Source organism: Balaenoptera acutorostrata, chromosome 15 (genome assembly GCF_949987535.1).
Source record: "Balaenoptera acutorostrata chromosome 15, mBalAcu1.1, whole genome shotgun sequence".
NCBI classification, from domain to species: Eukaryota; Metazoa; Chordata; class Mammalia; order Artiodactyla; family Balaenopteridae; genus Balaenoptera; species Balaenoptera acutorostrata.
Window position 1 is genome coordinate 84,940,367 of NC_080078.1, and position 12,359 is coordinate 84,952,725.

The window sequence follows — 12,359 nt, forward strand, 5'->3', positions numbered from 1 at the left end:
TTTGGGAATCTCGCCCTTTATTTGTTGAGCCAATCAGTATCTGTTGAAGGTCTGCTGGGCACCAGGCACTGGGGGCAGAGCAGCAAATGAAACAGTCATGGCCCTGGCTCCGTGGAGTTTGCAGTCTAAGGACGTGAACTAGGAGATAAAGAAGATGATTTATGCGCTAATAATTGTGCCAGTGCTCTGAAGGACACAAGCAGCGGGAGGTGACAGAAGAACGGAGGACATCGCCCTGCAGAGACGGGGCCCCTGATGCCCGCATGCCCTCCTGAGGCCCCAGCTCCTGTTGCTGGGGCCACGGTGGCTTGGAGAGCTCCTTCTGGAAGGTTCTGGAAGGTTCCAGAAGGGCCTAAGGGTGCCTCCCTTTTATCAGCTGGACTATTGGCTGTTTAGAATAAGAATAAGAGGATGTCTTGCTTCCTTCTCTAGGCCTCAAAGACAACAGAGCTCACACACCGAAGGGCCTTGGGTGGGCACTTGCAATGATTTGCTGGGGCTTCACGAGGGCAGCCTTTCCAGGGAGGTGTCCGTGCTGGTTGGCCTGGGCCTTTCACTATCCCCGGACCTGTTAACTCTGTGAGCCCTGAATCAGAAGAGCCGTGAGGGGAGATGCTGCAACATCTCTGGGCAAGGTCTGCACTCCAGGTCTCAGGAAGGAAGGAAGGAAGGAAGGGAGGGAGGGAGGGTGGGAGGGAGGGAGGAATGTGGGCAGATGGCCTGTGGGGTGCACTTTGAGAAATGCGGGTGGGCAAAGTCAGTAAGTGCAACTCCTTCCCTGTTAGATGTATAACGCTCCTGTATATCCCCATGTTCTGCATCTTTGGATTCAACCAATCAAGGATCAAAAATGTTGGGGGAGGGGGCGGGAATTCCAGAAATTTCCAAAGAGCCAAACTTGAATTTGCCACGAGCTGACAGCTATTTACATAGCACTCACATCGTAAAAGGTATCATAAGTAATCTAGAGATGATTTAAAGTGCACGGGAGGATGAGCTTAGATTATATGCCATACTGCACCATTTTATATAAGGGACTTGAGAGGGTCCTCAGATTTTGGTGCCCAAGGTGGGGTCCTGGAACCAATGCCCTGTGAATACCAAGGGACAAGTGTGTCTTGCAGGGAGAGAACTTCAGCCAAGAAAAGACAGACTCTGGCAGAATGACGCAGCCCTGAGAGAGGGTGGTGCTTGCGGGAGCCTGTGAGCACAGCATTGCCGCCCTTCTGGAACTTTCTTCTTCGATCTCAGAAATCCTGCTTTGGGACAGGACCCAGAGTCACATCCACTTGGAGTCACTCCCAGGGCTTGTTGATTTGCTCTGTACGAAACACTGTGTCAGTGTTTCAAACAAACCGGAGGTCAGAACTTATTTAAGCTCATGTTATGGCCTAGAGCTATTGACGAGGCCCAGGGAGACAAGAGCATGGAAAGATATCGTTGAAAGCAGGCTGGAGACATGGGAAGTTTCCACGACCTTTTTGCTGCTGTCTCTTACAATCAGTCAATTGGTGTCGGGATCTCTCGTGAGAAGTTCGCCTCTGATTCTTGGTCATAAAAACAGAAACTCATCACACGCTCAGCCCTGAGTGTTCATCCTTCAAGAATGCGGTTATCCCACTGTAAACGCACCCGTGATCTTTCTGTTTGGTCCCTCAGTGAGCAAATCATCTCTCAGGCTAAGAAATGTTGGCTCACATAAGGTGGGATCAGTAAAGCCCGGGCATGTTTTTGGAAGGTTAAGAAAATTCTGCCTAAACATTTCAGCCAGGAAGACTTACAACAGGAACTCATTTCTTATAGCTCCAGAGCAGGCGCCAGTACGGCCGAGTTCTGGGCTGAGCTGCAGATTGCCGACTCTCCGCTGCGCCCCTATACGGAGAGAGGGTGGGGCCTCTTATGAGGACACGAATCCCATTCCCGAGATGATGACCTGATGAGCTCCACTGGCTCCGCCTCCTAACACCACCACCTTGGGCGTGAGGTTATCAACATACGATTTTGGGGGACACAAACGTTCAGTCTAGAGCGAGGAGCTACCGGGTGTAGCCAAGTTCATAAAGACAGAAAGCAGAATGGTGGGTGCTGGGGCCAGAGGGAGAAGGTGGGGTGGGGAGTTCGTCTTTAGTGGGGACAGAGTTTTGGTTTGGGAAGATGAAAGGGTCCTGGAGATGGATGGGGGTGACGCTTACATGACAATGTGAATGTACTCAGTGCCATCAAACGGTACACTTAAACAGATAAACTTTATGTTATATGTATTTTACCACAATCAAAAAAAAATTGTTTCTCCAAAGGGCAAATCTGCAAGCATGACCCCTTCAGGGGTTAACAGTAGAGACTGATTTGCCCAAAGCTTCAATCACCAGCTAGAAAGTTTCAACTCCTGGTCTGGAGCCCCTAATCGCTAAAAATCGGGGTTTCGAGTTTCTCTGGTCCTTGTCGCCCATCACAGCTCACCCCACCCTCACCCCGCCCAGAGCCACCCCCAGTAAGGGTGCCCTTTCGACCACTGAGACCACAGCCAAAGCAACGCCTGCCAGCCCTAACGCCTGGAGCACCAGCCCTTAACAAGTGGCGACCTCGCAGAGTTCGTTCTCTGTTCTGTTTTACCAACAGGACTGGGGCCTGGAGGATATAACCCCAAGGGCCTGGCTCTTTCCACTTCTACATTTTAAAAAGGCTTTTTAACCTAAACTGAAGCCAAGTGGGGCTCAGGTAAATATTTGCTTTGGTTCGCTGTGTCCCCAGGGGACCAGGCCTGGGGCCAGATGAAAGAAGCCAAGAAAAGGGAATTTATGCACCGAGAAAAATTGGGCAAGAAAGAAAGCCAGATGTTCTGCCCAACTGTTCTGGCCACAGCCGGTCACATGCTTGTGGACCCTGCTGGTCCCTTCACCATATGGGAGGTGGACCCCCGTAATGGGAAACGTTTCCAAGCGGGTCGTTTGTTTGCATGTGTTAGAAAGTGAGGCAAGACTGTCTTGTGTGTGGAGAAGAGGACATGCGCTTGGAGTCAGAGAGACCTGGGGGCCAACTCTGCCTTCCGAGCTAAAATGAAGATCGTAGAACTTATATTGAGGGTTTGCTGTGAAGATGCAATGATACAATGCACAGAATGGGCTCTGCTCTGGAGCATATTGAACCATAATATGGGTTCAATGGGCTTTTAGGCTAATGAAGAAGGAAGAGGAGGAGAAGGAGGAGGGGTGGTGATAGTAAAACTCCCCCTCCGGCCAATGTTTGCATCCGTCCAGCTTTCTACTGCATTTCCCAGGAGCCCCAGACCAGCAAGTTTCCCCAAGTGCTGGCTCAGCCTCCACCATCAATCTCTAAAGGCCAGGAAGGCAGGGCTGGCGAGGCGGTGGGAATCCTATCCTTGGTTTAGGGAGCTTCTGTTCACTAAGATGGGTGTCTCTTTCAGGACTCTCCTTGGTGTAACTCCCCCAATCCCCCCAAGAAGCAGAAGCCACTTCTAGTGTACCTCTTGGAGGATGCAGTGGCCGGCACCCAATGTTCCTGTCCCACATCTTGGTTCCATTCAATGCCATGGGCCGGTCACAGCACTGGTTCCTCTTGTCACAGCAGTGCGCCCAGCAGTGGGCAGGCACCTTGGCCAAGCTACTCAGGGCCCTTCCCTAAAATAGCTGTATTTGGAGATGGAGGGACGTGGTTTCCTTTGGATGTGAAGCTGGGAGGACACCCACAGGGGACAGCTAGGCTGCCATCCTGCTATAAGGCAGGGCAACCTCTTTTCTGAAAGAGAGAAGAAGCCAAGTAGAATCAAATGAAGAGAGACAGAGTCCAGAAGACAGAGCTTGAGTCCCTGGATCCAGCTGTACCTGCAGCCAGTACTCCTGGAATTCCTGGTAGAAATAAACCAGCAAATTTCCTTCGGTTCCTTAGCTAGTTTGTGTTGGGTTTCAAGACATGCAGGAGAAATCCTAACCAATGAAAAGATTGTCTGGGGGGAGAGGATGATCTGCCAGCAGTGGGGTGAGGGGAAGGACCCCTGTCAGCTGTGGCCCTGCCTGATCATCTCCTTCAACAACTTACTGATAATCAGGAAAGAAGAGGCAGGGCTCATGGTGGTCACCCCATAGGCTCTGCAGCCAGCTGCCTGGTCAGGCTTGCGCTCTGCCATGTACCACCTCTGTGGCCCAGGGAGGTCACCTCACCTGTCAGTCCCGTCCCCACCCACCCCCACCCACCCCCCCCCCCGCAAGATGGAGTGACGATAATATCACTTGCAGGCTCACAGGTGCCTGATGGCTTTTTGCATCCTTTTGTGGGAAGATGCAAAAAGCCATAAGGAGCCCCTCAGACACCCCCCCCCCTTCCCCAATACGCACGTGCCTCCCTGCAAGGGGCTGCTTGCGGATTTCCCATCTTCCTGCCTGAACCAGGAACGACTGGGGGACAAGGGCTCATCTGTCCCATTCACCATGGAGCCTCCCAACTTTGTGCGTTTTTCATCCAGTCGATAAATATTTTGCTGGGACTTTGCACCATTGGTTTGTGAGGGTTTGCTCACCAGAGAAGTGCTTAACGTGGAAATGCCACCTCCTCCCAGGACCCTGCCCTTCCCCTCCCCCAACCTGCAAGATCATCACCTTTCGGTAAAAAGACTTCACGGCCTGCGTCCGGCTGCCAGGGTTCCAGGGAGCCGCTGCTTTGGGTTGTCTCTTCTGCCCACCCAGGTGTGGTTTGGGGCAAGGATGCTGTCTTGTTCATTAAGGACATAGGGCAGCCCTGGGGGGTGACACACTGGGATTTCACATTCAAATTCACGTTTCGGAAGTTCTCCCTGAGTGATGTACCCTGTGTGTGTTGAGGGGGGGCCCAAAGGGGACAAGCGAGAGACTGGCTGGGAGGTGGGAGAGCCACCAAGGTGGAGAGGACAGGAGTGGGCTGGCCTCAGAAGGGGCGATGGGCCAGCCAGGACTGGGTGTGGCGGAGTGGGGACCCCGACTCGGAACTGGGGGGACCCCATGCTCCTGACCACCACCACCTGCCGACTCACCACCTCTGACGTGTTACTGGTGTTCTCTGCGCCTCCTTTCCCACCAGTACGAAACGGTACTAATGATAGAACCTACTGTGTCCAATTATCGTGAAGATGAAATAAATTGATACATGCGAACGCTGAGGACAATCTTCAGGGTGGGCCCAAAGCGAGGGCAACACAAGGGTCTCCCAGAGTCCTTGTCTCTGCAGCCGCTTCCCAGGGGACCACGACTAGGAGACCCCGTGTCCTGGGCCGGAATTTTGCTGTTCACTATTTACACCCCATGGCCGGCACGCAGTGGACAAGCTTCAACAGCTGCTTGAATGGAATCACGTGAAACAGCAGCAGCTGATGACAGGAAAGCGGCCCAGCAGCCAGAGCCTCCTGCCGACGTCACGTCCGTTCAGACCCGACCTCCCTCGAGGAGCCACGGACCTTCAACCCCAGAGACCCTCTAACTGCTCCCACTTCCGTTCTCTACAGAAAACAACAGTCGAAATTTTAATTCACAAGTTCTCTATAAATTACCTCCTGGTCTGATTTATAATTCATAGTGCACATTTATTTCTAACAGGAAATTAATTTGGGAAACTCAATGGGTGATTAAAGTGCAAAACCATTCCACTTGCTTGCGGGGGTGGGGGGACGCAGGTAACTGGTGATTATATTTAGAGATAAATTGGGAGGTGTCTAGACTCAGAAAACCCGACCCGGGAAGAGGGGACACGGCTCACACCTGCTCAGAGGAGATGGCCAGCTTATTTATTACAGAACATCTCCCCTACACGCATGGGGGTCACACAGTCACTCACGGCCTTTTCCCAGTGAATGTGTCATCAAGGGAAAGGAAATATAGGCTGAAATGAGTTACATCCAGTGTGACGGCGCCGCTTTTTCCTCCACTATAAACTGAGTTTCGGGATGGACCGGGGAGAAGTTTTATGCCACAGTGTTAAGACAATTGATCTCTGTGATGGTTAATTTCATGTGTCAACTTGAGTGGGCTAAGAGATGCCTCGATAGCTGATAGAACCTTATTTCTGGATGTGTGTATGGAGGTGTTTCTGGAAGAGATTAGCATCCGAATCAGGAGATTAAGCTCGCCCTCAGCTCTGCAAGTGCGCATCCGTCTACCTGTTGAGGGTCTGCACAGAAAGGCGGAGGGAGGGCGAATCCCCTCTTTCTACTTGAGCTGAGACTTCGACTGGCACTCCTGGTTCTTGGCCGTTTGGACTCAGACCAGAACTTATACCATCAACCCCCCAACTTTCCCATCCCCTGCCCGCGCCAATTCTCACACGTTCAGACTAGGACTGAATTATGTCATCGGCTTTCCTGGTCTCCAGCCCACTGACCACAGATCATGGGACTTCTCAGCTCCCATAACCACGTGGGGCAATTCCTGCGATAAATTTTCCATTATAAATGTCCTATTGGTTCTGTTTCTTTGGAGAGCCCTGACGAATACAGTCTCAGAGAGGGACAGACCTAGGATCGAATCCCATCTCCAAAAATTTTTGGCTGTGTCGCTATAAAAATTAGTCCCACACCATGTCACAGGGCTCCAGAGAGATGGAGTCCCAGCTGCCTGAAGGGTGGCCATTCATCAACGCACCATGTCTGCCTCCCGCCCTTCCTCCCCTCACTTCCTCACACCCTACGGGAGCTTCCTAGAATCACCTCCCAAACAAACAGGTGACCAAAATCTTTGCCCTGGGGCTGCTTCTAGGCTATCCTCACACGCCCATGAATTCCAAATACAGAAACTGTGAGACGTTCATAATGCATTAGGCTACACACACACACACACACACACACACACACACACACACACACCCAATTACAGTGCCCAGCCCATAATAGGCACTTGGCAAATTCCCCAAATAGATGAATGAATAAATGAATGGCCTCCTTCCATCAAGAATTCCCCTGATGTCACCAGCATCACCGGGACATCAAACAGAGGTGCCTGAAACTGCAGGCAGGCCCCCCTGGGAGCGGGGACTTGGGCTCATCCCAGGAGCCACTCTGCTGTCGGGCGGGAGCTCATCGTCCACTCCGCCCCTCCAGCAGGCCAGCCAGCCTTGGCCAGGCTTCCCTCCCCCAGAAGAGCACTTGCTGGGCCCCGACCCCAGCCCATCTGTTCAGCGTGGGTGAGCATTGTCAAATTGTTTGAAAAAATTGTCATTCCGATTAAAATGTTTATGTCTGCGGGATGGCTCACTAAATTGTACCTAAATAGTCTCATATTTGCTGTAGACATTTGACATCTGTGTCTGTTCTCCATGCTGATGGCCAGCCAGAAGTCTGGACCCATTGGAAGCTCCCTCGTTCCCTTACTCACCCTGTGGCCACTCAGGGCTGAGCCTAGGTGGATGGGGGGAAGAACAATACTGGGTGTCTCACCCAGCCTGCGCTTGACTAACTTCATGGGTAAACACACACACACGCAAGCGCACACACGCCCATACACATGCACATACACACACATGCACACACAGAGCTCAAGGTATACACACACATATTTAGTTTTCCTGAGATCACATTTAGATGGTAAGACCCTTGACAACTTCTCAATGCTTGTCACAAAGTTTATAGTCTTCTAATAGTGTGCAGACTACAGAACAGCTCAAGATGGAGTCCATATACACCTGGCATTCCAGATTTCGTTGGTCAAACATCAGCAAGATACAGAACTTCCAGCGGTAACCCTCACTCTGCAGGATGGATGGATGGGTGGATGGATAAATTGACATAACAACAATACCATCCAATGAATGTCTGCTGGTATACATGTGACATTTACATCCATTCTTTTCTAACTACAATTGTATTCATTTTCTATTGCTGCATGACAAGTTATCACAAACTTAGTGGCTTAGAAGAACACAAATTTATGAGTCTCCATGGGTCAAGAGTCTGGACATGGCTTAGCTGGGTTTTTTACACATGCCTCAAAAAGCTGCAATCAAGGTGCCAGGTGGGCTGTGTTCTCATTCAGAAGCTCATCTGGGCAAGGGTCCACTTCCAGGCTCACTGGTGTGGTTGCTGGTCTCATCCATTTCCTTGCAGTTATAGGGCTGAGGTCCCTGCTGCTTGCTGGTTGTCAGCTGGAGGCTGCCCTCTGGCCCTAGAGGTACCCGCACCTCCCTGCCACGTACCCACTCTGTGGGCAGTTCTTGGCATGGCTGCTTGCTTCTTCAAGGCCAGCAGGAGAGCCTTGACCCAACCTGCTGAGATGGAGTCATATAAAATAACTTAATGAAGAGAATGATACCCCATTCCCTTCTGTTGTATTCTGTTGGCTAGAAACAATTCAGGTCATGTCTGAACTCAAAAGGAGAGGATGATGTAGGGGTGTGACTCTGGGGATCACCTTAGGATATTTCCACCCCAGTTCATTTATGCTACAGACTTCCCTGAGTGCCCACCATGTGCCTGACCTGCTCCAGGTACTGGGGACCCAGCCGTGATGAGTGAAGCAGACAGGTCTCTACCCTTAGGCTGCTCACTATCCAGTGAGACAGTCCCAAACAGACAGAGACAATTATCACAGTTGTAATCAATGCAGTGATGGAAACAAAGAAGGGCTGACAGAGAGCAGAGCAGGCTGTGCTGTGGGCAGAGTGGTCAGGACAGGCTTCCTGGAGGAGGTGGCATTTCAGTGCGTACAGACTAAGTAAAAGTTGGATTTTATTCTGAATGCAATAGGAAGTGATGGAAAGGGTCGATCTAGGATGTGGCAGGATTGTTTAGGTTTTTAGCTCACTTTTGTCTCCTTGGAACAGGTGTGGGAGTCGAGAGCCTGGGGAGGAGGATTTTGCAGAGAGAAATGGGGATTGCCTTGGCCAGGGCTCCTGGGAAGCAGACTCTGAGATCACGATGGCGAGCACCAGGACCATTAACTGGGGGGCCCTTGGGACCCACACTGGTGGAAGGGTGGGGGAGGAGGAAGAGTGGGCAGGGGGTGCAGCCCCATGACAGCTTCAGCCCACCCCAGGGGAAGTTGTCCCAAGTAGGGCTGAGATGGCCAGGCCATTATACCCCTGCAACCTTCAGTCAGTGGACACTGGCTTCCCTGGGAGGGACATGGCCTTGGACCAGGCAGCCATCTGTGGCTGAGGCCATCCCCCAGGGCAGACCACTGCGGGCTGCCTGCTGATCAAGAGCCCAGCTGGTGAGGTGGCCAGTCCTCCACTGGGGGGATCTGGGGGCACCTGTGTGTCTAAGGCAGCATCACAACAGCCCAGAAGACACAGGCTCCAAGAAGGCAGGCGTGCTCCTGCATCCAGCATGGCTGTGAACCCCGAAAAGCATCTGCTGGACAAGGCTGCAGGGAGGCAGCGCCAGAGCGGATCTGGGCCGGGCAACGTGCTCTTTTCAAATGTCAGCTGCAGCCTTGTGTCAGTCACTTCGGGGAGCTCTCCACCTCCTCATCACCCCCTCTGTCCTCCCATCCCACTAGGCCAGGGATAGCCCCGGCTCCTTGCCTGTCAGACAGGGCTCTTTACAGGTCTTCCTGCTGGGACTGTGAGAGGAGAAGGGGCCACCGCACATGCGAGGGTCAGGACGCAGCTGGCTCATGGACAGTGCCGGATCGCTAGCCGACAGGGACGCCAGCGTGCTTCACCCGGGCTGCCCGCCCACCGTGGCCTCAGCACCTGTGCTTCTCCGCGTCCACACTGCTGACACTGGGGCTGGGTATTCCCTGCGTGCGGTGGGACCGTCCTGGGCTTTGCAGGATGTGCAGCTCTCGTCTCCACCCACTTGATTCCAGGAGCACCCCTCCTCCCAACCGAGTCTCCACAACCAAAAATGTCTCCAGAAACTGCCAAACACCCCAGGAGGGCAGGAAGGGGTTGGGGGGGGGGGGCGTGACAGAGAAACACTGTGCCTTGTAAGACAGACAAGTCTCATGACAGATGTTGGAGAGAAGGGCCTCGTTCCTAGTGGGAGGAAGCCCTCAACCTGTCCCTAGGTCTGGAAGGATTTCTGAGATGGGGAGGGGAAGAGAGAATATTCCAGGCTGTGGGATGAGCACCAGGGACCCGGGTGGGGCCCCAGGAGGCTGGCCTAGCGTTTACCTCCAGGCAGGTGCTCGGTGACCACAGGGGGGCTGAGTGACACAGAGGCACGCGTGATGCCACGCTTGTCCTTGCTGCCCTGACCCGTCCTTCCCTGTCTGTTTTTATCTCCCTCTTCTGTCCTTTCTCTCTCTGCCATTCCAGATTATTTACGGCTAATCGCTTGTTAGGGCTCCCCAGACACTTGCTTCCCAGGAGGACACAGGTGCTCAGAAAAGCCACCTGACTTCAAGAAGTTTCTCTTTGCACCAGCACCACTCCCCTCACCCAGCCCCTCCGGCAGCCAGATGCCCCTCCCAGCCCCCTCTCCCCAAGGGCTGAAACACGGTCCACAGGAACGTTCCACAAGGGGACTTGGAGTGTCCCCACTCCCACGGCCTCCCCGCAACTGCCCTCCCCCTGCGCCACTCTGTGTGGAGGCCCCTCTGGCCTCAGCTGAGATAACACTGGACACCCTCCCTCCCCACTGATCAAAGGTCTGTGGGACGGGTGACATGGAGACAGCCGCGTCCCCGCTTGCCCCACTTAGCCTGGGAAGCCTTTGAATTTCTGTTTACCCTACGCGGCTGGCCAGCGTCAGGCCATGGGGTGCTGGCTCCTGCTGGGCCCGCGGCCCTTGCCAAACAATGGCTTGTCCTACCCAAGTTCAAGGCCTGTTCCGCCAGCTGGAACACCCTTTGCGGCTGTTCCCGGGAGCATCCAACCGGCTCTGTCCTCCCCCATCCGCTCCCTCAGCCCCCCACCATGGTGGCAGAGGGGGAGGTGCTCCCCGAGGCCAGGTCAGGAAACGCGGTGGCCCCGACTCAGTGACAGAGAGCAGGAGTTGTCCTGGACTCTCCCGCCCTTGCTTCCCACATTTATGTGGCTCTGAATTGGTCAATGAATAGATTCTGAACATGAGCACTTCTTGCAGAAGATCCTGCTCTGTGCAGCCCACACCATTTCTCACCCTGTTACTGCAACCATCTCCTCCCTGGGCTCCCTGGCCTCTAGTCTCTCAGCTCAGTGGCCAGAGGGATCCCATTAAGATGCACGTAAAGTTCTGTCACTTCTCTGCTCCTGATCCTCCCAGGGGGCTGCATCTCATGAAGTCTTGGCCATGGCCTAGGTCCCTGCCTCTTTCCACACCACTGCAGGCCACTCTGCTCCAGCCCATCTGCCTTCTTGCCGGGTCTCAGACGCCAGCTGCATTCCTGCCTCAGGGCCTTTGCACTGACTCTTTCCTCCGCTTGAAATAGGCTCCCTGCTATTCCAATGAGTTACTCCTTTATTTTTAGATCTTTACACAAATACTGCCTTCTCTTTGAAACTAACCACCCTACATTTAAATTGCACAAACACACACACGCACACCACCACCAGGCCATCTCCCCCTCTTTCATTTTTCTCCGTAACACTTATCACCACCTGGCAGCAGGGAGTCCAGTAGCTCCCCGAATGCTCACTTTTTAGAAGCAATTCCAGTTCAGAGTTCCCCTTGCCTTTCTGTTTATTAACTGCTATGGGCTGGGCGGGTCTCTTTCCAGTGGGTCAAGCTCCATGTGACCTAAAAATACGCGTAGTAGCTGCCATTTCTTGCAGCTTCACTGTGTCCCAGCCTCCACGCAAAGTGTCTGAATGTGCTGTCCCACTAAGTCCTGGAGATGGGGTGGATCATCATCCTCATTTCATACATAAGGACGTCATCTCTCAAAAGCATTTAACTCTTGGGGACTTAAACCCACAGCAGCGGAATGACTTCTTGTACCTCAAGTCCAAATGCCATTCCTCCACCTCAGAGCAGGGGAGGTGGGCTCCCACCCCAGGAAACATGCCCCCTCCTCCAGGCTGAGTGCAGGCCCCCTGACCGACTGGGACAGGCTCTGCCAGGGCTTTCTTTGGGCAAGGAGACCCTGCCAGGGGCTTTGGGGGCTGGGCTGAGTATGGAGGCCTGGCTGGGGACACGGGGCGGGGGACGGGGCAGGGGACTCAGACGTGATGTTCCAGCCTCCTGGGTCTCGATTCCAGCAGCTTCGGCCGACACCCCTCCAGGCTCATGGACTCCAACGTTGTCCGGGCCTCCTGGGAAATTTCTTCAGGGCTGAGAGGGGAGATCCGGGTCCCTCAAGCACAAGGGCACTGTCCTCCAGGGACATTTGAGGGTCACATGCGAATGGAGGAAGCCGGCTGGGAAAGCAAACCTTCATCCACAGTCCTTGAAGGATCTGGAAACCAGGCAGGATGGCTTCAGAACCTTTAGAGCCTGCCTGTGAGGGTGCATGTGTGCA